At 43.5% G+C, this 28,000-nt stretch overlaps 1 long non-coding RNA gene across 1 annotated transcript; it reads left to right on the forward strand.

The window, feature by feature from the left end:
• The first annotated feature begins 6 nt into the window (after positions 1 to 6).
• On the forward strand, positions 7 to 27,987 carry LOC149873817 (uncharacterized). The gene is made up of 3 exons (XR_016439889.1): positions 7 to 262; positions 8,858 to 9,070; positions 27,673 to 27,987. It is a non-coding gene; the product is annotated as an uncharacterized LOC149873817 (long non-coding RNA).
• Positions 27,988 to 28,000: the final 13 nt, after the last annotated feature.

Raw genomic sequence — 28,000 nt, forward strand, 5'->3', positions numbered from 1 at the left:
CTCTGAACGAAATAGTCTATAAAGTACCACTCTGTCCTGCCTTCTGACAATTCAGACTAACATGGCTAACTACTTTTCTCTATGCATGGATTGCAACATGCTTATCTGAATGAAATTTCCTCCAATCAAGCTACATGAGGAACTTGTGGGGGTATGCTCAGATTACATCTTCTTTTGGCTCAGATGCAAGCAGATGAATATCATACCCAAGACACTCCAGATGACCAATCCACTGCAATCACATCCACATACTAGATCAGAGGTAAGCAATCCCTGGAACAAGTGCCAGATTGTGGCACGTGAAGCATTTTGCTTGGTGCACATGCCTCGGGGCAGATGTTGGGGAAGAGGCTGGGGCTGTACTGTCACAACAAGGACTGAGCCCCTTGCAGCTCCACCACTGTCTGCCCAGAAACACTGCTGACCCCTGTACTAAATTGTGCTATGTATGGCATTAGCAGAGATTGTGGATTCTTATACCATTACCTGGACTAGCTTTTCTAAACCCTGTGTCCTTCAATGAGTTAACTGCTTTGTTTATCTTCTTCTGTCCTTTCAATTTCACCTTTGCCTCTCTAAATGGTGTCCCCTTCTTTTCTCTCCCTTTCCCTACCCTTTGGCTTTAAATGACCTTATTCCTTTTTATTTAATTCCCCTACTCTATGCAAGTTCATTTATTGCATCTGACTAAGCAAGCTATGGCCTATGAAGGCACATGTCTCTGAGTGACTTAATCTATAAGGAGCCATACTGCACTGCCTTTTGACACTTCCTGTAAATCTTTTCCTCCGTATCCACAGCCTTCTCTGGCCCCCTTACCTGCACCTCAGTCCAGTTTCACATCAACATGGTAGCCTGCTCAGGTGTCTCAGTGGCCTTTTCCTCTAAGGGCATGTCTACATGGCAGTCTTACCATGCCAAGCAGTAGCACCCTCCAGCATTACTGTATGATCCTGTGCAGGTGTGTCCTAAACAGCAAGCAGTGCAGCCACATCTTCCCAATGGCAACATCACTGTAATATGACTACCCTGTTGCCAAGTTAGGAGGCAGCTCAGGTGCAACAGCACAGTGTGTTTGAGAGTACTGTTGCCAGCATAGTCAATTTACTGTGTAGACAAAGCTTAACGTCTAAGGGACAGGGAGAAATCACTGCTATCTATGCTGGTTTGCATTGGATAAAAAAGAATAAGGTGCACATATCTAAAAGAGTTGTGCTTTACAGCAGGAGTGCAGGACTGGGGCATTATAAGCTGAACACAGGTATGCAGGGCTGCACTGGGGTGGGACAGGGCATAGTTCAGGTGCACAGGGCATTGTGGGGCTCGATACGGGTGTTTAGGACCCAACCCCTGTGATGACATCAGGCAGGATCTGGCCTGGGGACCAGCTCTACGCCACTCATTCAGCCCATGGGGCTGAGGACCACTACTTTACAGGAAAAGCGTGTGGCCAGTTGCTACTGAAAGGAATCTCTAGCACATTCCATCCATATATTTCCAAGAAGTTTATGAAGGAGAAAAGTAATGTTAACCCTACTTTATGGAAAGGGAGGGCACAGAGGTGAGGTGACTTGCTTACAGTCATGCAGCAGGGTGACACCAGAATTCAAGTTGAAGGAAATGAGAAGCTCTGGTTCACAGGACAGCCTTACATCTCAGTGTTCATTTCCAAACAACCAAACATGGAAACCTCAGTATTTTTCATGGAATGGAAACTCCAGAACAATTTTATCTACAAATGCTGAAATATTTTATCTTGGTATTTGTGATCAATATGTTATATTTTGACATTCATGAGATGTCCTGTTGAGCCAGATCAACTTTAAATTGAATTTCCCTAGGGCATTGGCTTATGTAAGCTGTACTTCAGGTCCTTATTGTCTTCAGAGATACCGTCCCTCCCCATTAGTTTGATCTCCCACAATGCAATACATACAAAACATTTTGGAATACTCAGAACATTTCCAAATTGAGTCCAACCACACTGAAACCACCATCATCTTCATTATTATCTATTGGCAAAATAGAAATAAAATCTGCTAAGTCAATATTTTTTTCATTGTAAATTAGGATTTTAGGGGAAGAGAAGGAAATTGTGTTCTTGACCACATGATCCAGACTTGTACTGAAGGCTACCCCCAATTGATCCAGTTATAAATCGGTGCCTGGTGACTAAGGCTTGGGATCAAAGGTGGCTGGACACGAGGTTAACCACATCTGTCCCTTGTGCGCTATTATGGTCCTTTGACTTTTGAATTACAGCAGTGCAGCTGCACCAATAGTAGTTTTTCCAGTGGAGAAAGAGAAGGTGCTGTGTAGGGAAGACAATGAGGATAGGTCAGGACAAGCCCTTCAGGGTACACTGCACAGAGTTAAAGCAAAAACTAAACCAGCAATAGCTCCCATTGTATACCTTGTTGCGTGCAGGCCAGCAACTACCAGGCATGTAGATGAAGTTAGAAATTCATGTAATTTGCTACTTTATCTATATATGAGCTCATTACAGTACAGAGATAGGCTTGGAGCACTCAACAGCACCAGTCTGAAATGCACTCAGTAGGCGATAAACACCTAGATAAGGAAAGTGGCACAAAAACCCCAGCTTTAGGCAATCCAGATTTTATCATGGAAACATGCAGGGATGAGTAACAGCTGATGTGCACACATGCTCTTGTATGGGGGGGGGTCTAACTGGTGCATGGGCAACACCCAAATTATGGGTACATAATTACCAAGACATGCCTAAGTATACCCAGCATTGCAAATCTGCCCCACTATTTCCATTCTAGGGAATGGCCATGTTCCCTAGGTAAGGGCCCCAAACCTTGCATAGTCACGTTGTTCACCTCATTGTACAGGCATATGCATGTTTCTGGTTGCAATTGAACCCAGTCCCAGTGCCCAAAGAAGGCTCAGGGAAACAGCTCTCAATGAGTATTTAGTATTGAATACACATATTGAAGGCTGGACACTGTCAGGGAAGAGGGCCAGAGGAAAGCTCTGGCTGGATAGGCCCTGCTTATACACTTTTGCCTTAGCATCCACTCTGCCCCTGTGAGAAACAGGATACTGACCCCGTATGGCATCTCTTATGTTCTTAGCATGCAACATCTTCTGACCCAGAACCAGGGCTCATTATTTCCTGCAAACCCCTCAGTTCACAAAACAATGTAATTCATGATAAAGCATGACACATCAGGCCCATTTTTGGTAGGAAGGCTCAGGAGATGATTCAGCTGCTTGAGTGGACTGGTGTTAGGGAAGCCGCCTTCAGAAAGAATGGAAGACTTATTTGTCATATCTACAGTTTTAAGTGCTTGGGACAGGGCTCTTAACTGAGACAGTTTTTGAGGGGAGATGTGGATGGGGGATAATCAGCTTTTGGGAGATTCCTGGTGTGCATAATGACACCTTAAGTAGGAAACATAGGGACATTATTGAAGTGACGGGCCAGGACATGGCAGGAATGGATAAGGAATGAATTGGATGGTACATGGGTTGAGAGAAACAAAGCTATGTTGTACCAAATCCAAAGCCCATTAAGTTGGTGGAAAGGTTCCCACTGGTTTCCTTGGACATTGTGTTTGGCCTAGCATGACTCCACAGGCAACTGTTGAGACCAAGAACAATAGCTCATGGTGTGTGTTGCACAGGGATGGGCTGCAAGTGTTTCATGGTAAAAACAGATGCATCTTGCAAACATGCCTATTTGGCTCAGGTCACCATCTTGCTTCTTGATTCCCCCATTAGATCCTAGGTAAGTTTCATGTGGGGTTTTAGACTGTGTTGCCAATATTTTTGCCTGGCTTTGTCAAAAAGGGGCCTTCTCTTTTCCCCCACTTGCTTGGTGAAGTGAGTGGGAGGTGACTAAGTTAATGCCAGGGAACATGTGCTTAGCAACTGTGGAAGGGAGAAATCAGACACACTGAAAACTGTTGAGCAGTGGGAACTTTTACAGTAGGTCCAGCAAGAAAAATATAATGTAGCACAGGTGTTTCTGTAATTGTGAGGCATTTGGAAAATCCACATTGTCCAACAAGTCTCCCACTCACATTCCCATCAGGATGCTATGGCAGGATCTAGTATTAAGGGCTGCAAATATAAAACAACTCAGAAGACTAGCTGGCTTAAGGCATGCTGTCAATCCCTCCCCCCCAACTTCTCCTTATGCTGTCTGTGCTTTTCTGTTTATATAGGTGTGTTTCTTTGTTTCTGCTTTTACATTTAGCCCAAGTAAAAAAAGGAAATAGGTTTCTGCAGGGCTTAGGAGGCCAAGAGCTTACCGTGCTTATAGTTATCCTTCTGCCACAGGTGCATGCATTAATGGGTCAGGTCTTCAGTGGGTGTAAATTGGCACAGCCTCCAGTAGGGTCTATAGAGCTTTATCCCTTAGCAAGTCCTTTGCAGGAGTGAATCAAGCAGAGGGATTGTGAGCGGTGTAATGTTTGGACCCACAGACATGGCCTGTTTAGTCCAAGCTGCTCCTCTGCATCAGTGACAAGATGGTATGTATTTATGATGTAGACTGCAACTGCAGGAAATGATGGTAAGAGTTAAGTAGCACAGAGACAAGGTGTAGAGTGAGAAGTATGTTGCACATCATGGGGGGCAGGGGAGAAGCTTGCTGAAAATGCCTGATCTGAGGGTACGATGCCACCCGAAATGCCACCCGGAGATAGGTGAACTTAAAAAAATCAGAGCTCACACTCACAAGGCTGCCTGTAGTTCTCCACTAAAATCAAGGGTGCTACCTAGTGGACTCTGCTCCTTACCTTGAATAAATTGAAATCAAGATTGCTCAAAGTCAGCGGAGCTACTCCAATTTATGCATGGTACAGGATCTGGCCTGGCGTCCCCATTCCACCCAAGCCCCCTATTGATCTGGGTATCAAAGAAATGAGCTTGGGAATTCATGTTCACATGATAAGGCAGCCTCAACATCAGCTGAGACCCCTGGGCTCACTCAGATCTTTTCAGAAGGTAGCAATGCTCCCTCACCCTCCCACCAGCCACTTGTTCCAATGTTTATTGTGTTCACAGAAGCCACATATAAACATGTGTGAAGAAGGGTGTTTGTGCCCAAAAGCTTGCAAAGAACATTTTTTCCAACTATTTGGTTGGTCTAATAAAATATATCACATCTACCCAAAGAAGCTTGTCTGTCTATGTCTGTAGATCAACACAGCTACAACCAACACCCCCCCACATATAAACAGCCATTCATTCCCTCATTTGTATTGGCTGCACTGTGCATGTGTTAGAGGCACCAGTTGTGGCAGTATAGCCCAGACTGAGCTAAAGTTTACATTTACTAAACCCCTGAATATGCCCAATGCCCAATCTCCAGTGTGTGATATTTTGGGTCACCTTGTTACTACGGCTGCTAATAATCCACTGAATGTTATCTGGGATGTTATCAAAAAACATTATTAATAAATGAAGCCTCACTCCTATTATGAGACAGGGGTCATTTAAAGTGCCTGGCAGAGAAGCTAAGCCTCTGATCATACAACAAAGTAGTGACAGAGTAAGGAGCACAATGGAGTCCTGATGTGCAGCCCTCTCCTCTAGCCACAGCCTCTTATATTTAGGTGGTAGGAGGGTGGATTGGTTATTTTAACTTTTGGCTTGTATCTCTTCACTTGGAGGGCAATGCAACTGCTGCAATTATATTGTAAGCATGTCCTGCTAATGGAAATGATTATTCTATTCATTTTCTGCAAATGCAGTCTGGCTGAGTTAGCCTGGCCATCTCTTGGAATTATCATGGCAGAGATGAAAGCCTAGAAAATCTGGGGATTCATAACTTCATGTGAGTTATGATGTTTTCCAGGTGGCAAAAACTAGCATGACAATGCTATTGGATTTAGACATAAACAGGATACTGGAGGAGAATATAACAGCTCTTCCTTGGGTATTCTGGTAGCAATAAAGAAAACATAGGCATTATAGGGTACAGGCAGTTCCCCTGTGCATGCTGGCTCCTACTTTTTTTGTTAGGAAGCTAATTTCTTGGGAAAAAACACAACTTGCTCTTCTCTAATTTCAGATTAAAATGGAGGGAGATTCAGTTCCCATAATGAAACAGCATTTACAGTCCTAACTATACACTAGGGACCGAATGCTGCCTGTAGTTCTTCACTGGAGTCACGGGGACTACCTGGGTGGAACTAAGCACAAAATTTAGTCCTGTATGCTTACTCCAAGGCTATTTATTTTACGAGCCAGCTCCAACTCCGAATTTCTGCCAACCTCCTCCCTCTTTTTTTTCCCCTGAGTCTCAGGCGTACAACACACTTTCCTTTAGTGGAGCTTCTCATTCTGTAACTCCAGAAATTACAATGTAAACTTTGGCTACTGTGCATGTTTCGATTTGAAAACACATCCGTGATCTGGGATTTTAATTTGAGCAAATTTGAGAATGGTAGGAATAGGATTCAGCTGCATCCTTAAGAGTCAACTGAAAATTTAGCCTAACACTGGAACTGAAATAACCTTCCTTCTTATTCTTTTTTGTTGTTGTTGTTTGTTTTAGTAGAGGTACTGAGCAGGTCTGGAATATTGTAATTAAATCTTCATTTGTTACTTATCTTCTTTAAAAGTCCTACATAATTAGCGCAGCTCAGTTTTAACACAAAGTGCTTACCTACAGCAGAGTCTTTCTTTAAAAAAACCTTGAGAAATAAGAGGCATGCACAGCCTGTCTGTTATAGTCTTCAGACAGTGTACTGCCAGCCTCTACAGGTTATACATCATTAGTTCACATATTGTCCAGAAGAGCCCAAAGCTTGTGCAGGTGTGTTGGCAAAACACGCACTGCTTCCCTCCTCAGCCCCCTCCACTGCACTTCCAGCAAGCTGATACTTGAAATGTGATGTGTCAAAATTGCAAAGAGTTCTTCTAAATGTGTTAGTTCAGTGCTCACCCAGCAGACGTGACTATAAGATGGTGCACAAAGCCTGGAAGGGAATCACTGGAAAAAAACAAAACCTTTGAGTCAAGAGCTTAGTATGTTTTTCCATGATTATATATATCTAAAAGTGTGGGTTATTTTTTCTTTTAAAAATCTCTCATGCACACTGTCAGAAATTAATTTTTTGTGAGCAGAGACAGCTTTTTTTTTTTTTAATTCTTTTCCCTGCCCTTGAACTTTAAGAATGACTATAGGGAATATACTCCAGCCTGTTCTCAATGACCCATTCATATGGTGGCTTTATTTAATTTTTTTTCCCCAAAAGGGAGCCATTCTAAGTGGATCTCTGCAGCTGAATTCAGCCAGTGCTGTTTGTGCATCGTGCTCAGATAATCAATAAAGCGGATGGCATCTGTAAATCATTATGCACACAGCTTTTAAATAGCATCCAAAATGGAGAGTGAAGCTGGCAAGGCAGTCTTTGCATATTCAGCACTTGTTAAAAGAAATGAAATACAGTACTGGGCTTTATTATTGTATCCTCAAACCCATACATTTAACAGCAATTTTCTTCCTATGTTTTGTAGGAAACTAGCCACATATCACATGATCTCAAGGCTAAACAGCTTTCTTTTCCCACTTGTGCTACAAAAATCACTGTGTCTGAGAATTTTATATGTTAAACCATGGAAGCTTTAATTTGATTTTACAAATATAATTATCCCTTTAGTGGGGTTGCTTACGGGGCCTTCTGGATATAAAAAAGTAGAGAGGCCAGAACCTATTCCACTTATTAGATGCCTTCCCACAACTCTTTTCAACTTTGAGTCGCTGAGAAAATGTTAACATGTCTATTTTTGTATCATACCGTCTTCTGATCCTTAAGCCGCAAAAGATGACACTGAGGAAGACCTGAATGCCTTTCCATTAATGTTTTTTTCAATGATTAGTGTGTACTGAAATAGAATTGCACTTAGACAGCTAATAGGTTTAAGAGAATCTGAAACCTTGAGTCTCTACCAGTTAAGTTAGGTAACTAATTTAATCAGTTAGTGTGTAGTTGCAAGCCCAGAAGTTTAATATAGAGGCTATAGTTTTACTCTCCAGAAATGTTGCAAACAAGGTAATCATTACAAGTGGTTGCCTGGGCATGGATTTGTATATTTCTGTAGTCTGGGATGAGTTTTACCAGCCAGAGGGAGTGCAGGACCCATGCTAATGCTATAAGAGTCTGTCCCCGCCATCCCCATGGAGTGACTGGACCTCAAGTCTTCCAACTAAGAAACCAGCCAAGTCCTAATTAGTTAGTGGCACCCATGAAGCCACGGGTTGGTTGGTCTCTGAGGATGTATGGGTTGTATATCTGCCTCTCCCTCTCTTCTTGGACATGAAACTTATATTTGTGGGATTTCTATCTGCATTTTTAATTTGCCAAACGAGTATGGCATGGAGCTGAGCACTTATACTCAGGCATGAAGGTACACAAGAATCTGGTTGCTTAATGCAAAAAACAAACAAACAAGCAAATGTTCTGCAGGTGAAAGTTGTACCTGAACAGCTTGGACTTATACTAGCTAGCTTCAGTGCATGTAACAGATAATTACTCTCACCCAACACTTTTCAGGCCTTCTGGCTCTGTTTATTTCATATGCAATTTGTTAATATTTCTATGATCTCACTCCTTCCCCCCCATCTCCCAAATATTTTTCTCGTTCTGCATCTCTTGAAGTTGGCCATAAATCTGCTTTGTCAGCTCCCTGGGCTAGGTTTAAAGGTATTTAGATGCCTAATTTCCATTAATATCATTGGGAATTAGGCAGTTAAATACCACTTACAATCTGGCCTCAAGTGTTGATGCAGCCCTGATTACAGTGGGGACCCAGGTCCTTGACGAATGCCCCTGTGTACTAACAACCATTTATATCCACCTTTCTCTTTTTAAAGTAACCACCAGAGGCACTAGGGGATGCTATGGTTCTACAGACGGGATGATACATGACACCCCCTGCTGGGATCAACGTCTGATGACTTGCTTACTTTGGGAGTTTTCTGCCCAGTGGTGTATGCCTACACCACCTGGGGAGGCACAAAGTGATCACCCAGGAATTGTGATCTCTCCAAGCTATCCATCATATCCTCAGATTACAACACTTACAGGTCAGTGATTATCTCTCCATTGGAGCTACAGCGTCTCATGATGAGTTGCCTGATACCAAATCAGCCAAGCATGATGCTACTAGTGTATGAAGGACCGATGTCCAAACACTAGGGAGTGATCATTTGTGAGGACTTGAAGGATGATTCTCAGATTAGTTCCCAATCACGCAAATGACACAGCGTCATATGTGACTATTTTATATTCTCTATGACATAGTTCATATTCTATTTCCAGCTTCCATAACTGTTTCCCATAGAGGTTGTTTATATGATAATTCTAGTGGTGTTTTACATTAGTATGAAATTTGGTTATATTTTATGTATATTTGATATATTTCTAATAAAATAAAATGTTTCCCATAGCCACAGTACGTCAGCAGCATATAACTGCACATTAAAATCAAATCTGTTCTGCCCATCTCTGTTTGTTACAAAGTGTTTGCTTAGTGATTAACTTGTCCACCAACATGCACAGCTGCAAATCTCTTTGCTGTCTCAGTACTTTAATTCAATTAACTCTGTTGACTTAGACTCATTTTGAGTGGTGACTGGATTTAGATAAGGGTGCCACTGTAGTACAAAGCAAAGCATCAATTGTGTGACTTCTGACCTATCAGCATCTTGATTTGAAGAAAATGTCTGTGTGGATGGAAATAGAGCCAGTCTGATGATTACAGTAAAGAGTTTTTATAGGCGATATCTGTTATTGGACCGACTGCATGGCTGGGATAAATATAGAGAAGCTTTTCAGTATCAAGATGCCCTTCTTTGGGTCTCTGGGAGTCATTTGATGCAATAACTACAAAGTAAAAACCCTGAGGATGACTGTAAAGTGCAAGTAGCCTGGCCCGATTTTAGCAGTGAGGCATGTGAAAGTCATTGTTGCTCCAGTGCTGCTCTAGACATCATGCAGCTGACTCAAAACCCACTGAAGCATGTCAAAAGACTTCCACAGATTTCAATATAGCTTTGATCAGACCCCATGTATATAATTCTCACTTTGTCCAACAAGGCCAACTGCGTCTCATTCACCTGCCCTTGTCACTTGGCTATAAAGATATCTCAGGGAAATGTAGAGTCATATGAAATCAAAGAAAGCTGCAGCTAATAGGCATTTACTCTACTCAATATTCATTATGAACAATAGTGAATGAAGATGAAGTCCACCCATTTGAAAGGATACTTGACTAGATTTGAAATTCCAGTTATGTAGTAAGTAGCAACACCCATCAGTGGGGGCACATTGTTGAACAGCACTCATATTGGTGGTAGGAATCCCAGCAGATACTGATATTATATTCCGAGTCTCAGCTGATAAAAGCCTTGAAGCTGCATGACTATACATTATGTTTAAAAGGTCCATTGCCTTTCACTGCCACTAGGTTAGATCTGTCCAAGGCTATTTTCTTCCATTTAAGTCTTAATGCATTGTCTTCCTCTCAGAGTGCTCTTTCTAGGGCTGATTGCCCTGATGTAATGTCACTATAGCCATACATCTCCATTCAAAGAGTAGCATAGATTGACTGGGGAGGTGCTGTTCCATTACCTGAATGAAGCAGCCTTCAGGTTGTAGTTCCTACAGAGCTTGCAGTGGACTTAAGGATGCTTTCACCACTCCAAAAACACTTAGAAAGACAAATAGCCTGGTAGTCCAAAAGTGCAATGGGTCCCAGTGGTAGCTGGGGTGCAATGTATACCCCTCTACATCAGGAAGAGAGAATATTGTCCCATATTATCCCATCATTCATTTATGCAAACTCAACCCTCTGCAATGAATTCCTATTTCTCCTCTTTGTAAAATGGTTTCAATCCTCACTGTTCACATGAGAATAGAGGGAGGGTAACACAAGTCAAATGCTTCCCACACAGAGGAATGCCTTTGGGCCACAGTGTATTGTTAGACCAGCAAAGACACAGCCAGTGGAGTGGAGCTTCCAACTACTGCTGAGGCTGTTCAGCTATCGCGCACAGGGCAAGGTGGAGATCTCGACTCATTCTGTCTTTCTGCCTTCTCACAATGGAATATTGCAGCATAACAATGTCTTCCCCTCAACTTTGTTGGAGAGGAAACTATTTAATCTTCCTCTTTACTCTGTTTCTCTGCCTCCCAGTGGAACTTATTCCTCAAAATCTTCCCTGCCTCCATCCTATATACTTTCCTGACCTCAGGAAAGTATACAAACATTGTCACACTCCTTGGCAGTACTAGAACTGATGATAGGCATCCCAGGGTGACATGCTTCAGTGCACTGTAGGCTCCATTCCACTGAGCCTGCATTGCTCTGAATAGCATTAACTAACCATTTACATGGACTTGAGCCTTTATGGGAGGAGGTGAATATGCTGCTTAGAAGAGATTTTTTCCTGTCTTCTCCTTACCCTCCTCCCTGGCTATCCCCCAATGAGCCATGAGTTTTTATGGAGAGAATACCCAAAGCAGTACAGAAGCAGGATACTGAGCATACATGCATCCTACCAAAAGTAACAGGAGATAATGATGCCCAGTATCTTGAAAAACCCAACTGCTGTTTGTTTATTTAGACTGTTTATTTATTTGCACCTCAGTAAAACTTAAGAGTCTTAGACCTGGACCAGGATGTCTTCTGCTAGGCATTATACCAACATGAACCAAGAAGACCCTGTCCTGAATTGCTTCCAATCTACAGATCCCTTTGGTTTACCCAGAGCCCTCTTGCAATTCAGGGTTTTTCTATTTGGGAGAGGTAGTGTGGAAGAAGTTAAGATGAGAATGCTCCTGACTAACTCCCCATGTGAACACGCTTAATGCTTCAAAAACATGCTCATATGATGCAAAGGAACACACTTTGGTGTTCTTCAATACTTTATTAAGGATTTGGACAATTGAAATATATTAAGGCGACACTACATAGAGGTGCTCCTGGTTGAGTAGGAGGTATCCGCATGAGGACATAATGCAGAACAGTCAGCATGCTATGAATTCTTATGCTTCTTCACTCCATAGTAGCTTCCAGTGTAGGCAAACCCTCAATCTGTGGTCTTGCTTTTTTCACAGCCTTCTTGCCAGAGAGGTTGGAAGAGGCATCTCAAAGATGCTGCCTTTGGCCATTGTTCCTTGGGACATTAAAAGAATAGTTAATGAAGTATGTAAGTTAGGTTGATTTTCAGAAGTGACCAATGGGATTAGGACCACAAGCCCAGTTGACTGTTTGATTTTGCTAAAGACTAGGCACTCTTGAAAACCTTTTCTGGTATTCTGGTGTTGAGGGCAATTAGATGATGTAAGTTCTGTGCCTCCATAAGAGACCCTTGTCCCTAATATGTATGCAGGCACAGGCTTATTTGATTTCTGGTACTTGGCATATGTTAATCACTTGATCAGGAGTGATGCAAGAAGTCATCAGCCCAGTGTTTTATACATCCTGTGTGATAGCCAGGTCTTTGTGTAGAAGCACAGGTGAGGAGTCTTAAAAAAATATGAAGCAGTTGATCCCCTCAGCAGGTTAGGACAAACTGGTGTGCCCCATCTGCTTTAATACTATGACCCATTTGGTGGAGTTTCAGGACCCCAGCCCATCTCTCAGCACTAAGAATGATACAGCTACCACTAGGGATAGCTTTAGGACAGAGCTGTCCAGCTGCTGGGCAGCCTTGGGCCACATACCAAGTGGGCTGCAGATCTGGGGCCTGACAACCACAAGGGCAGCCCAGCCAGCCCAGCTGCCTCCTGATGCACAGGCAGCCCAACCACCCTAACCAGCCCAGTTCCCCACCCTTCCATGTGTGCATCCCAGCCAGCTCAGATCACCCCTCCCCTGCATGCAGCCTCCCCTCCCACCGCCTCCCCTCATGGCTAGGCACATGCTTAAGATGAGAATGTCCTGCTCAGCCCTCTGCTGCTGAGTGAGCAGGAGCAGCCCAGCCCTCTCCCCTGCTGCATACACAGCAGAGGCACCCAGCCCCTCCCACTGCTCTGCTCTGCCCCCCAGAGCTGGGGCAGGAACCAGAAGTGGGGGAGGGAGCCCAGAGACCTTGACCACTGCCACAGCAGGAGTGATATAGAGAGTGGCAGCTGGGCAGGAACCTCTGGGCAGGAGGCTGGGCAGGAGCCTCTGCTTTAGGGCATGCCTGCACAGCCTCAGGACCAAGCAAAGGAGTGTTATAGCAAGAAATACTGCACACTGCCTCCCAAAGTGGGAGTAATGGAGGTGCCTTAGTGCTCTCCTGAGAGGGAAAGAGAAAGGGAGAGCACACTGATTGGCATGTTCTGTACTACAGGAACTACACTTTAGGACGGGGATTGGTACCCCCTGGGGGGTACTCGAGTAGGGGGTACGCATGGGTCTGTGGGGCCAGAGTGCTGCCACACAGCATCCCGTGCTGCCATGCAGGCACTGCCTGTCCAGCTGGACGCAGGAGGGGAAGCTTGCACGCGATGGCTATTGCCGTTCCACATCTGGCTGCGCTCCCCCCTCCACCCCCCTCCGCTCTACATCTGGGCATCAGGGGTACACTGCTCTGCATCTGGCCACCAGGGATACACTGGTCCAAAAAGGTTGAAAACCCCTGCTTTAGGATATAATATGTGTGGAGCAAGTCTGAAAGGCCTCTGTGTGGAGCTCCTCGTATGGAGCTGAGGTGGTGTAGCCACACTCTTAGTTCTCTTCAGAACAACCACTGTTATCACACTGACACTCAAAGAGATGTTATTCATGGTTTTCTCTCAAACAGAGAGGACATCTCACCTGTGATCCTGCCAGGGTCTGTCCTAAGTCTGCTACAGTTTAGTAATTTCATTAGGAACTTGGACGATAGACTAGAAAGTCACTTTGAAAAGCTGAGCCACCCTAGGCTAGGTAAAGTTGGAACCACTTTGTAGGACAGGACAGGAGTTTAAAATGATCTTGACAGTTCACAGAAATGATCTGAAATCAATGAGAGGAAATGAGAATGGCCAGTGCAAAATGATTTGGGTAATCAAATGCAAAAAAAGGGGGTAAGACCTGGCTAGGCAGCAGCATCACAGAAAATGCTTGGGGCATTAGGGGAAATGACAAATGGAATAGGAGTCAACAGTGAGATTTTTTTTTTTTTTAAAGCGGTGGGGCGGGGAAGATTGTCATTTTGGGAAATATTGGAAAGACTGCCAGATGTAAGACCCAGGAGGTAGTTCTTCTGCTCTGTTTGGCACTGGGGAGGCCTCAGCTAGGGCATTGTGTCCTATTTTGAACACAACAGTTTAAGAGAGAGGTAAACAAACTGGAGTTCAAAGGGGAGCAGCAAGAATGGTAAGAGGTTCAGAAAACATGACCTATGAGGAAAGGCTGAAAGGATTGGATTTGCTTAGCCTAGAAAAGAGAATGCTGAGGAGAAGCTTAAGTGTCTCCCATTATGTAAAAGTTCTTACAGAGACACTGGCGATCAATTGTTCTCCATAGCCACTGAGAACAGGATAAGAAGTGGCTTAATTTGCAGCAAGGAGATTTAGGATAGAGTTTAGGGAATTGTTTCCAAGTACAAGGCCAGCTAAGCACTAGTAAAGACTCCCTTAAGGGGCTTTGAAATCCCTGTCCCTGGAGGTTTTTGAAGACAGGTGAAACAACTGTACATGAAAGCTGGCCTGTGTATAGCTGTGTATATCAGAGCATGGTGATAGACTAGATAATCTCTTGAGGTCTCTGACACCCCACATTTCTACGATCAGCCTGTTTTTCTGGGGTTTTATTACACTGAACCTCCAGAGACCACCAGCAGTGATGGCAACAGAAGATATTTTTGACCCAGGTTTGGTTAATAGAGCTGGTTGAAAAACAGGGTTTGTTTCCTATGAAAAATATGAATGAAGACAAAAATATATATTTATTAAAAGTTTCAGCAGAATCCTCTCCTCCCTCCGTTTCTCAAAAAACATGAAAACAAAAAATGTTTGGTTTTCTGAGGAACACTAAAACATTTTGAAAGAAGCCCACACTTAGTTTCATAGTTTCATAGTTGTTAGGGACTGGAAGGGACCTTACAGATCATTGGGTCCAGCCTCCCTGCACTTGGGCAGGAAAGACGGCTGGGATGAGATGACCCCAGCAAGATGGGCATCAAGACGCTTTTTAAAGATCATCAAGGTACATGACTGTACCACCTCTGGGGAGGAACCTGTTCCAAACCCTCAGTACTCAATTTGTAAAGAAGTTTTTCCTTGTGTCTAGCCTGAAGCAATCCTCAGTATACTTGTGCCCATTGTATCTTGTCCTCCCCTGGGGGACCTTTGTGAACAGATGCTCCCCCAGGCCCTGATGTATGTCCGATGTACTTATTAGGGCTTTGCAAAATGGCTATGTTTCGATACAGTTTTGGATTTGGCTGTTGTGGAGGACAGTGATTCATTTTGGTGTTTCAGATCACTGTCCTGTTTTGTTTTGTCCACATTTGTTTCAGAGATTCAGCTCTGCCAAATCTCCTCTGAATCTGTTTTGAAGCCTAGCCGGACATGGCTTGGAGCCAGGGGCTGCAGGGCCCCAGAGGGGAGCAGGATGGTGCCATGGGTGGCTTATCCAGGGGAGGGGGAGGGCCGCTGCCCTCTGTGCAGGTGAGGAAACCCCCATGCAGATCTCTGAACTCTGCGGAGCCAGGTCATGTGGCAGGGACCAAGAGGAGGGCCACTCGTATTCCAGAGGAGGGCCACTCGCATGATCAGGGGACAGCAGGGCAGGCCCTATGAGGAGAGGCTATGGGACCTGAACCTGTTCAGCCTACACAAGAGAAGGCTGAGGGGGGATCTTGTGGCCTGTTATAAACTAGTCAGGGGGGATCAGCAGGCACTGGGGAGTCGCTGTTCCCCCGAGCACCGCCAGGAGTGACCAGGAATAACGGTCACAAGCTGGCAGAGGGTAGGTTTAGGTTAGATATCAGGAAGCGCTACTTCACGATCAGGGCGGCTAGGGTCTGGAACCAGCTTCCAAGAGAAGTGGTGCGGGCTCCTACCCTGGGGGTGTTTAAGAGGAGGTTAGATGAACATCTTGCTGGGGTTGTTTGACCCCAGTGCTCTTTCCTGCCATGGCAGGGGGTCGGACTAGATGATCTGCTCAGGTCCCTTCCGACCCTAGAAACTATGGAACTATGAAGCTATGAAACACTGCCCTGCCACAAGACCTGGCTCCTCAGGGATCAGAGATCTGCATTGGGATCTCCTTCCCACCGCTGGCAGCCCTGTGCAATCCCAGATCTCTCCTCCCTGCGAAGTCAGGTTGCATGGCAGGGACCAGCACCACCCTGTTGCAGGGAGCAGAGATCCCACCACTGCTCACCCCATACAGCCCTGTGTCTCTGGGGAAGAAGGGGGTGGGCAGTGGTGGCGAGGAGACCCCCAGTGCAGATTTCTGCTCCTTGCAGAGCTGAGTCCTGCAGCAAGGCAGCAGCATACAGCTGTTTCCCTGCAAGCCTATCTCCAAAATTCAAAAATTTTCCAAAACATCTCTGAAACTTCCGAAATGTGTCAGATGCCTCATTTCATTTTAGAGATATTGCTGAGCCTTCTGTTTCAACTTGGATTCTGTTTTTTAGGTGCTGAAACAGCCCAAAACACCTCCAAAATGAAACAGATGCTGAAATTTCACACAGCCCTACTACTTATAGGCTGCCACCAAATCCCCTCTGAGTTTTGTCTTCTCCAGGCTGAACAGTCCCGAGTCTTTCAACCTCTCCTTGTATGACCTGGTATCTAGGCCTCTGATCATGCACATGGCCCTCCTTTGGACTTTCTCAAGCTTTCCCACATCCTTCCTGATATCTGCTAGTTGGCTAGCTAGTTTGCTTTTAATACCTGAATCCAAATAATTGATGAACATGTTGAAAAGCATTGGTCTGAGTACTGAACCCCGAGGGATGCTAGTGGTCACCCTCCACCATGATGACTCAGTTCCATTAATCGATCAGTACTCTCTGAGTCCTACCACAGAGACAGTTACCTACTCATCAGACCATAAAGTAATCAAGGCCACATTTTCCCAATTTTTTCATGAGACTTCATGGTATTTGTATCATGTTGAAAATCCAGCTTTTAACTGGGGACAGTTTTGATGCAACATTTTTGACCAGCTCTGTAGAGTAACTTACCAAAAGAATCACACAGCCTGTGAAACAGTCGCTTATAATCATGGTAATGACATTTTCATGTACCACAGGAAGCAAGATAGACTTATTAATGTCATTTATGTAGCAGGGATTTTAAAAGGAGGCTGAAGCTGGTTTCACCAGCAAAAATGCAATCCAAGATCTGGCCTCCAAAAGGACTATGCATAATAAGGTGTAGACCCACATAGCAAATGACCAATTCCCAAATGTCACTGAGTGGGAACCAGTTCACAGTTGTCACAGGTCAGAGGCATCCATACATACAGTGTCCTATTATTCCATGTAGAAGAGTCACCTTTTAGATGTTGAAGTGCTGTGGCTCCAACACCAGAGGGTGGGAATGAATATCAAGCACAGCCTGCTTCTTAGTGAGTGAGTGGGCTGAGGGGAATACTGCATCCATGCTTTCAAGGGCCCAGGGAGTGGGTGACCTGTGGCTAGGAGCATTTTCACTTTTCTGCTGTCTCATCTCTCCTAAACATGAGTTTGATAAAGTTCAGTGGCCTGTGCTTCCTTAACTTGGGGTGCCTGGTAAGTAGGAGGGAGGTGCTTGGACCCATATTAGGGTAACTGGGGACTGGAGGGGAGAATGATGAGGTGCCAGAGTCTAGTAGGGAGTGACAACACAGCTAGTTATTAAAGGATAGCTTATATTGAATAAGCAGTGCAAGGGAGCTCATTGATAACAAGTGCCAAGAAAAGGGAGTAAGTAGGGAGCAGTTCATATCTGCTTCTCATTTCATATCAGAGTGCCCAGTTACAGCAGGAGGGAGTGAGGAGTGATGCAGTATGGGATACCTGGAGGACTGCCCAGACCCAGGTCATAGAATGCTTGGGGTCCACATATAACACTGACCCAGTCAATAGTGAAGTGGTTTGAAAGGGTACTTGATTTTCCAGGTACACTTTTGAATCATTCCAGACAGAAGGAACAGAAAGCCTTCATCTTAAAGCCCTAGCTCCCACAACATCCACACTTGAATATGTTCAGCTAAGGTAACAGAATAGTGAGATGAACATTACAGGATTTGTATGGGCAAACATGCAATTCTGCAGATGCCTATACATGTGCACATCTTGTGGATGCCCCCCTGTGATGCCTACCTATATATACATTGAGATCCTTCAGAGCTCCGCATAGAAAAGCCCTTGGAAATTTCCAGTCTGCTATGGCACAATTCACAGTTCAAGCTAGTCACCTCCATCCCTCAGTCGGGAACACAGAGACCAACACTATCCATGCCAAAGGTCAGCTTCAGGAGTTACATCTGACCAAATGTATAAGATGCAAGGTTAAAATTAAACAGGAGAAAATGAAAGATCTGAGGTCAGGGGTCTGAGCCTTGCTCTAGCAGTGTAGAGATGCCTGCAAGTCAGTAACCTGGCAGCTGCATGAGGGAATCCTTCATGGCACAGAATGCCATAATGTTTCCTTCCTGTGCCAGTTACAGGGATACATATAACAGAAAAGGAGGAAGAAAAGAACCAGAAGGGTCTTAAACCAATAAATGGTACCGAATGGACATCGTGATGACCCCGACCACAGGATTGGGATTGGGACAAGAGTGCTAAGAGTTTAATTCCCTCTCTGTGCAGTTCTAAAGCACCCCAGGATCTGCATCCACAAGTCCATGCTACAGCTCTGTATGTGGGACTGTGAATTAAAATTCCTCTGATTCAGGATTTTTCCCCCTCAAACCCCAAGGGATCTGCAGTGACACATTGCATTTGGCACGGGGAGCAGTGCGTGAGTTACATTCATTATCATGTTTCATTAACTTTAGCTCTTGAGAACAAATAGGCCCAAACCACTCTGGAACCCAGGGTAAAATAGCACAGCGTGGTGATTACGCACTGCCTCTTAATACAAAGTGAATAGTGTTGTTTATACTCCATTACCCAGTTCCAAATTACAAGCCTTATCTCACAGGAAGCCTGTGATGGCTCTATAGTTTCAGTAACCTCATGGTGAAAGGATCAGTTTTCAAATATAGTGTTTTTCAGAAACACTATCTTAAAAATATAGAGCTGTTCAAATCCTCTGCTTCCTTTAATGCTATTTTCAGGTTGTTTTTTCAAATTAAACATTAGGCTTAGCAGCATACATGAGATGTTAGATTAAAGGACGGACTCACTCCACAAGGCTTGGGTTTTCCGTATATATCTAGAAATAGCATTTGCCTGGGTGGGCCAGGTAAAGCCTAACAAGGTTATTGTTTTTGCCTTCCCTTAGTTTTCTGGGTGGTGAAGGGTAGACATACACATACAAAAACATAGCAAGAGAGACAGAAGTCTTGGACTAACCTGTTTCAGAAAAATATGATCTGAAACTCTGGCCCAGATCTTTAGCTGAGGCAAATCACCATTGCTCCAGTAGCCTTTCTAGAACCATGACAGTTAGTGCCAGGCTCTGCCTCTCTATAGGTGCATCTACACATTCATTAATGCATATTTGCTATTGTGCATTTAGTACCTCTAACATAAAGTACTAACTAAATGCACATTAGACTGCCCTAATGCACAGTAGCAAAAGCACATGCTTTTTTAGTGATGCTTAATGCACGGTAGCCTAATTTTACTGCACATTAGCATATTAAGGTGGTTTTTTTCATGATGCTCTAATGGACAGTAAAATAGGCTACTGTGCATTAAAGTGCATGTGTAGACCTGCCCACAGTGTAGGAGGGACATGGTAAGTGTAGGAAGGGGGAAAAAATTATAAGCGTTCAACAATAATTGCAAAAAAAGGTATAAGGTTTAGCAATTATGAAGCTTTTTTAAAGATGTAATGATGGATTTCCAAGCACTCTTTAATAGTAACAGAGAAGCAACTGGTTTTGATAAGGCAACAGATACAAATTCACAGAGAAAGAATAGTCTCATTTTGAAGATACATGCCTGAAAGGCAAAAGATCAGAGTTTTATTTGCAGCTCTGCCACAACGTTCCTGCCACAACTTTCCTGCACACCTTGGGCCCAGTTAACCAGGCCTAATTTTTTAAGCATTTGTGTCTTTTTGCATGGGTATGAATTGCATGTTCAAAAGACCTGAGGTTTGTGGGCACAAGTTAAAGTTGCACCCATTCAAAGAAATGTTCTCACCCAAACCCCTGATTTCCACATCCTGGAAGCTTTAGGCAAGATCATCAGCTGCTGTTAATGGGTGTAGCTCTGCTGAAATCAATGGATCTGTGCCCATTTTGACTCTGATTCAACAAGGTGTTTCAGCATTTGTCTAAATTTACACACATGAGTCGTCCAATTGCAATTAATGGGTTTGCATCCAGTTCCCAACTTCATTGGCATCATGCTCCACTGCACTAGCTGTCCAAGATGTCCAAATACTTTTGAACACGGTCTTCTACAAATATGAACCTCATTTTTGTGAGTGTGTGTGTCAGTGTGCCCAGCATTAATGTGGAAATGAAAATGCCTCCTTACCTTACAGGGAAATGTTGTGAGCCTAAAACACATCCATGGGCACATCCAGATGAGCATAGACGTGGTATGTGGCACTGCATACTCATCTGCAGTGCCGCATTCTTACTGTTAATTTGCAGGGCATGGCAGGGGGTAGATTTGACACTGAGAGACCCCAGTGGGGGGAGTGTACATGAAGACCCCAAAAGCAGGGCAGTGTCTGTGGTGGCAGCATGTACCACCAGAAGGCAGAACCTGGCCAGCTGGAGCCACGTTCTAGCTGCTGGCTAGGCCCTGTGTTACCAGATTGCTGTGGCTACAGTCCACAGAGGCCCACAAGACCCCAGGTAAGGCTGCTGGCCCCAGCCCAGGTGCTGGCCCCAGCCTCCCCTACCACACTTAGGGCAACGCCTAAGGGCCCATGCACAGGCATTTCCCAGTGACAAGCAGCAGCAGTACATATCGTATGGCTGCTTTTTCTCCCTGGAGAAACACGTTCCTGCTGTAGGGACGTGCCCCATGTCTGCTTATGCTTTTACCATCATGCTTTGGAAACCAGGATAAGACTGAACAGTATTATAATTGTATAGAAGCAATGTTTTTGAGCTTGGCCAACACAATAATGTGTCTGGGCACATATTTTTCCTGAAAACTCTGTAGTGATCCTGACCAGGCGGCAAAAGAGATAGTAAGTTTTTTAAAGCGCTTGCACTTCTGCTCCATTTCTCCTTATTTTTTCCTTGTTAATTTAATATCCTTTGAATAGTACATGCTTCCCAAGTCTTACTGCCTTTGGCCCATATGAATTATGATATATTCCCATAACTGGGCAGGCAATATTGCACTAAGACTGCTGCTTATGTGGCATGGTGGAGCAGCAATAACTGAAGCACAAGCTAACATTAAAAAATGTATGGGCCAACCATGCATGAAGTACTGCTTATGGATAAAGAAGATCCATAATGCTCTGCTGGAGAGTGCTCAGACAATTTGGTAATGGAGCAGTAAAACAACCTATTTATATTAGAGAGGGGTTTCAATGAAGAGTCCCCTGTGGTTCAGTGGTAGAATCCTTGTCTACATGGGTTCAATTCCCAGACGCTTATACAACTACAGCCATGGAGGCACCAAACATCTAGACTCAGTCTGGTCTTTGGATTCTGTCTCAGTGGCCCAAAGGGTGGACAAAAGGTCTGAGCAGCCTCCACTCCTCCAGAAATTCCTGGCCAGGCATACGCATCCAAGGTCTGGGTGGCCCTCATGCATACACCAGGATCGACAGTTGCCATTAAGAGGTTTCAGTGCCAGTTTTGCAGCTAACTGGGTAACTTTGGGCAAGTCACAACCCATCTGTGAAACAGGGATGGTTGTACCTACCTTCCTTTATAAAATCTTTTGAGGTCTGCAGGCAACAAGTATTTATTAATAGCCCAAGTAATGTTGTTGTTAGTATTATTAGTGGCAGGAGAATTAGAAACTTATTAGCTGTAGACCTGAAAGCATTAGCATCATCATTATTAATCATCATCATGATAATAATAATGGTGGATAAAGCTAGGTATGGTGTTTCCCAATAGGTTCTATCTATAACAGCTGCTATATTTAACATTCCCAATTCACTTAAGTATGCTTTCAGCAGTTACTCAGCAGCACAGTGCAAGTCAGGCCTGTAAACTGGCAAGTGCAGTTTCCAGTCATTGTAGTGCTACCCACATCAAATGGCTGTTGATTATGATACACAGTGCATTATCATCTTACTAGAACTCAGTTGTAAAAGTTAGTAATGTTCTGGTGATATGATTGTTTCTGCTGGCATCGTTAAGTCACCATGTTATAAATCTTTGCTAAAAGAAATCACAGGAGGTTATGTGAGGCAGTGCCAACTAATAGTTTTCAGCATAGCTAAAGACAAAAGGAAAACAACAGATGTTTATTCAAGCTTTGAAATATTGATTAATACATGGGAGTTCACAGTTGCAGGAGCAGTGCCATCACTGAACCACTGGATATACTCACACATTTAGAACTGATCACTGGCATGTGTGTTTGCAAGCCCAAGATCTAATGGGCGCTGTTATTCTGAGCATGACACTTGCCTCCCTCACCCACAATACAACAGAAATCATAGTACTTACTTAACAAAATGGTCATTATGAAAGGTTGTATCTTTAGTCTTGCTGAGACTCACTGGACATGCCTACACATTCATTAATGTGCAGTGCCTACTGTGCATTAAATTTAGTACTTGCAAAAAGAAGTACTAAATAAATGTGCAGTAGGCTGCCCTACTAGCCCAATCGCATGCTTTTTTTGTAATGGTTAATGTTCAGTAGATTAATACTACTGCATATTAGCATAATAGCACAGTTTTTGCCGTGACACTGTAATATGCAGTGAATCAGTCTGCTGCACATTAAGCATCTCGTATAGGCATACCCACCATGACCTAATGACTAAGGAACCTACCTGGGCACTAGTAGAGATTAGGAACCTATTTACCACCTCTGTGGAACCTTGGTTGAGTCATTTCATGTTTCCGTTCCCCTCACTCTTTGTATGTCTTGTCTACGCAGAGAGTGAGCTGAGTGGGGCCAGGTCTGTTTCTATTTATGGGTCTGTTCACTATGTAAGCACAGTGGATCCCTGAGAGACCTCAAAGTGCCACTTTAAAAAGGACTAAGAGTATTCAATGGCAGATCTGGGGATAGACCTCAGATCTAACTCCCAAGCCAGTGTTTAATGCACAATAAGATGGGGCTCTTGAGACCCCTTCCCTCTACCCTGAGGCCTTCACTTAGCTATCTGGTAGTTCTTTTAAAAATCAAAAATATGAATTTTTGTCTATAAGCATACTGGGGACTGTATTGATAGTTCCTCAAAATTCTGTAGAAACACCATAATTTCCAAGTGTAAAGCAGTCTAAGGAGTCAGCACTGCAAGTATTTAAGGGCAGTCACACTAAACCCATTACCAGTCTTACTCTCACCAGCAAAGAACAGATGTGGCAGGCAGGCTGGCTTGTAGGGAAGAAATCTTTAGCAAGCATGTTGAGAGGATGGTATTGCAGGCTGGCACTCTGCATTTCAGCTGCCAGGATGCTGTGCCTTGTCATTAATTCCTGAGCCTTTGAGTCTGTCCAAAAGTAGGTCCCTCCTGAAAGATGACCCTTTCACTCCAGTTCCCCTCATCCGGCTACACCTTCCATTTCTAGGGCTGGATTTCAAGCTGCTGTAAATTAGCTTCAGTGTGATTACTCATGTGCTTAAAGTTAGGAATGTGCATAAACATTTGCAGGATCAGCACTTTAGATTGTAAATTCAAGAGGCCCTATTTTTGCCCAGTATGGTACAAATAACTCCTTAGGACTCAGGTATCAGTAAGATGAACTCACAGTCTGACAAAATTTGAGGACAAATTTTCAGCCTTCCTTGTTTTTTTCCCTTGGCAAGGGATGTTTTGGCTATACACTGTGTGTAAATCCATTCTTTGGAACTTAGTATAAATCCGTTCTTTAAAGCAGATGTTTTTCTAGTGGGCCATACAGGGATCAGTTACCAGGCTGATGCTATTTAATATGCTTGCCAATGGGCTGGAAGAAAACATAAAATCGTTGCTTATAGAGTTTGCAGATAACATGAAGACTGGAACAGCTGTAAATAACGTAGAGTATGGGTTACCAATACAAGCAATCTGAATGATGTGGTAAGCTAGCTTTTTAATATCAGCTTTTTCATATGGCCAAATACAAGGTCATGCATCCAGGATTGGAAAGTTTAGGCCCTGCAGGCAGCATTGGAAGCTGTGTCCCCACAGAGGGACTTGCAAATCATGGTGCATAATCAGCTAATGGTGAACTTTCAGTATAACATTGTGACCCAGTCATTAGTTCCAAGAAGAGGGCATGAAGACCTAACTGGCACTTATATGACTAGAACTAGACCAGTGTCCAGTTCTGATGGGCCCTATTCAGAAAGAATATTGATGAATTGGAGAGAGTTCAAAGAAGAGTCACAAGAATCATTAAAGAACTGGGAAACATATAGTAAAGTGAACTCAATCTGTTTAGTTTAACAAAGTTCACTTGATCCACATCCTAAGTACCTATTTTGAGATAGTGATCTGATAGCAGAGCAGACAACAAGATCCAGGCTAAACTAATTCAGACTCCTGATGAGCAATTTTTTTTAACACTAGGGGAACAGTTAAATTGTTTCAGTGGTTACCAAAGGCTGTGGTAGATTCTTCATCACTAAGGCTAGGTACAGACATTACGCTTTTACCAGTATAAGTGATCAGAAACCAGTCTAACCTGTAACAGAACAGAAGTTTGGCACATAAAACCAGTCTATACCATACCAGAAGTTTGGCACATGTAGACTGGTTTAAAAATGGCAGAACCTGGTCTAAGATTTATGCACCCACCAAAGGGTAAACGTGTGTTCTGTTCACTGCTGGTCTAAACTATGCTACTTACAGAAAACTGTGTAACTAGATTGATTCCACTTTGGGCTTTTTAAAAGTCTGTACCTAGCCTTAAAGTATTTATATCAGGATGGGATTTTTTTTTTCTTTCCCCTTTTCATTTGTTTTGTTTTCTTCAAGATATTCTCCAGTCCAAACAGGAATTGTAGTGTCAGGGGAGTCCAAAAGCCTGTGTTACGCAGGAGACTGGACTAGATGACATCACAGTGATCCACAGAGGGGTACAAAGAAAAAACAAGTAGCAACTCAAACTCAAGATCTTTATAGCACTAAGTGGAGCTACCTAGGATAAATCTCAGGGGACAGGCTCAAAATTATGTCATTATTTCCTACCTCAATTAGAAAAAACAAACAAAAAGAACCCAGGACTGAGTGCAAACAAGGGACTCTGCTATGAGAAGCTAAAATTCAGTAGTACTCAGAGACTCCTGCTGCCACTGAATTTAGTGGTAGCATTGGGCCCTCTGTATGTAGTAGGATTGAACCTGAGAGGTGAAGCCTTCTCAAGTCCTATCAGAGAGAGCCCATCTGTCAGTAGACCAACAAAGTTTTACTTGGAAAGTAAATTAGATTTTCAGAGAGGACCCATCTTCAAAACATTGTGTTTAATAAAATAAATAGAACAGAGCTTCTGGCTGATGTGGTTGAGACTGTGATAATTTTTCCTTCTAAAATAGTTTTCTCTGTTTATTATATGTAATTATATGTAATCATGTATCCATCCTCTAGGCAAATTATGCAATCAGATGTAAGTGGTTTATTTACCACTGCAGTTAGGACAGATGCTTATATCTCTAATATAAGATAAGATAAGATGTATTGTTTACATTGTTTATATTGTTTATAATATATATGTAAAATATGTGGTGTGCAGAATACAGAATGAAAGTTGCTCTGGTTTGGTGTAAGGATTTTATTGGCACTCATTCTGGATCACCTGCCTCACTTCATGGCTTTGCTACACCTCAGTTGTGCAGTCACCTCAGACACGTATTGGGAAAACTCTACACCACCCTTTCCAACTTCTCATGAACTTTCCCCAGGCTAGCATACAAAACCATGCAGTGAAGGAACACAGGAGTTGTGAATAAAGCTGTTTGGGCATTTTTATTGTAAAATAAAGATTTCTGGTGGCCAGAGTAGAATTTCTGATAAAAAGCTCCAATCAAGCCACTGCAGGGAAAAGAACCTAAGTCTCCTAGTTCCCACGAGCTCTGTAACCACTGGGACACTGGCTATTGATTAATTCAGCTGCTTTCTCTCCTCCGAGTTTTGCAGTTTAGTTGTCATTCTGATATAGCATGAAACCAAATGTCAAGACACTCAGCCTGTTTGTACAGTAAAATTCTTTCTTTGCTGGCTGCCCTACACTACTAATTCAAATCATCAGCTGTTAAGACATTTAAATGGGTAGGTTCTCATAATGCAAACTCGGCCATAGTCCATTAGTCTAACTGTACCATACACTTATTAGTACCAAACTAAGACTGTAGCACATTAAATATTACCCCAGGATAAAAACATCACCATAGGGCCAGACCTGATACAAATCAGCATAGCTATATTGACATCCAATAACTATACTCATTATACCATGTGAGCCCCTGATGCAAAAAAGCAAGCCTACATAACAGGGATAAAATACTGGCCTGCTTACAGTGTGTGTAATTGGTGTAACTCCTTTGGTTTCTGTGGAGCCATATAACTTGCACCAGCTGAGGTTCTGGCCCTGTTTTTTTTATATATATCAGCCATCTCTATAATGCTGTACTTGATGGTTCTGAGTCAGCCCTTACATGGAAAAAAGTATCCTAGGTGGTCCAGCTTTCATCAACCTTCCCTGAAGGCAGCCGGTCATTGTGAGTGTACCTATGCCTCACTTACTTCTAGCTTCTACTTGTTGCTGTAGATAAGCAAGGCTGTCAGGGTAAGGCTGGCACTCTGGCATGTAAGCAGTATAATTTGAGGTCATTCATGCCTACTCTGCAGTCCTAGTCTTAGGCCATGGGCTTTAGCTCATACAGAGGGAAGTGTTTGTCTCTGAGAGAAAGGCACTGTTTTAAGCAGCCTAGGCTGATGCCCATGGATTGAAAGACTAGATTAGTAAAGGTACATAGGTATTTTAAAATCTGATCAGTGTCCACTGGGATTTTTAAACTTGCCTGTCTTCCTGATGTTTGTCTGCAATTTGAAGCGTCTAAATTGTTTTTAAAAATCTGTCCCCAAAGATCTGGGAAATGATAGGATATCACCTTAGTGCTTTGTTCAAGTGCTGCTGGGTAGGAAGTGCTACCATGTTCTGAACCCTTTTAAGACTCCATGTGGCTCCTTCCAAAGCCTAATGAGTTGAAGGAATCCAGCCTCAGATCAAAAAGCATGGACTGATACAGCCAAGTTACCCCCAAGTTCATGGGGTAGAATATTCTAAGGTGCTTCAGAGAAAACAGTCTGGGTGGCTGTGGCTTCATATCGAGTAGTCATTTTGAAGGGCTACAAGACTAACAGCTGTTTTAATTAGTGGAGGGGAGCTCATCTTAGTAGTTGGTGATGCCATGGTGGTAGATGTATATCAAGTGTTCTGTTTTTTTCCTTAGTGTCATCTCCACCTTACCTGGACTCACCTTTGAACAGCTGCCTTTCAACCATAGAGTGTTACCTGCTAGGACCTAAGGTTGCTTCTGAAGTGACTGAGAACCAGTGCTCTAAGTTGTCTGTACGGCATCAACCTCTGAGAACAGCGCTTCTTCCATGGACTTTGAAGGATTATTTAATAGCGTGACCCCACATTTGATCAGTTGGGTGATAAAGGAATGCTCACTCCACTCTAACTGTGGTCTGAAAGGAAAGTTTGGCAGCATTTTTGTGCTTTGCTGAAAATTCCATGCTTTGTTATGAGAATCAAAACTTCCCCCTGGCCTGATT

Source organism: Crocodylus siamensis, chromosome 1 (genome assembly GCF_052110815.1).
Source record: "Crocodylus siamensis isolate JL-2025a chromosome 1, ASM5211081v1, whole genome shotgun sequence".
Lineage (NCBI taxonomy): Eukaryota > Metazoa > Chordata > Crocodylia > Crocodylidae > Crocodylus > Crocodylus siamensis.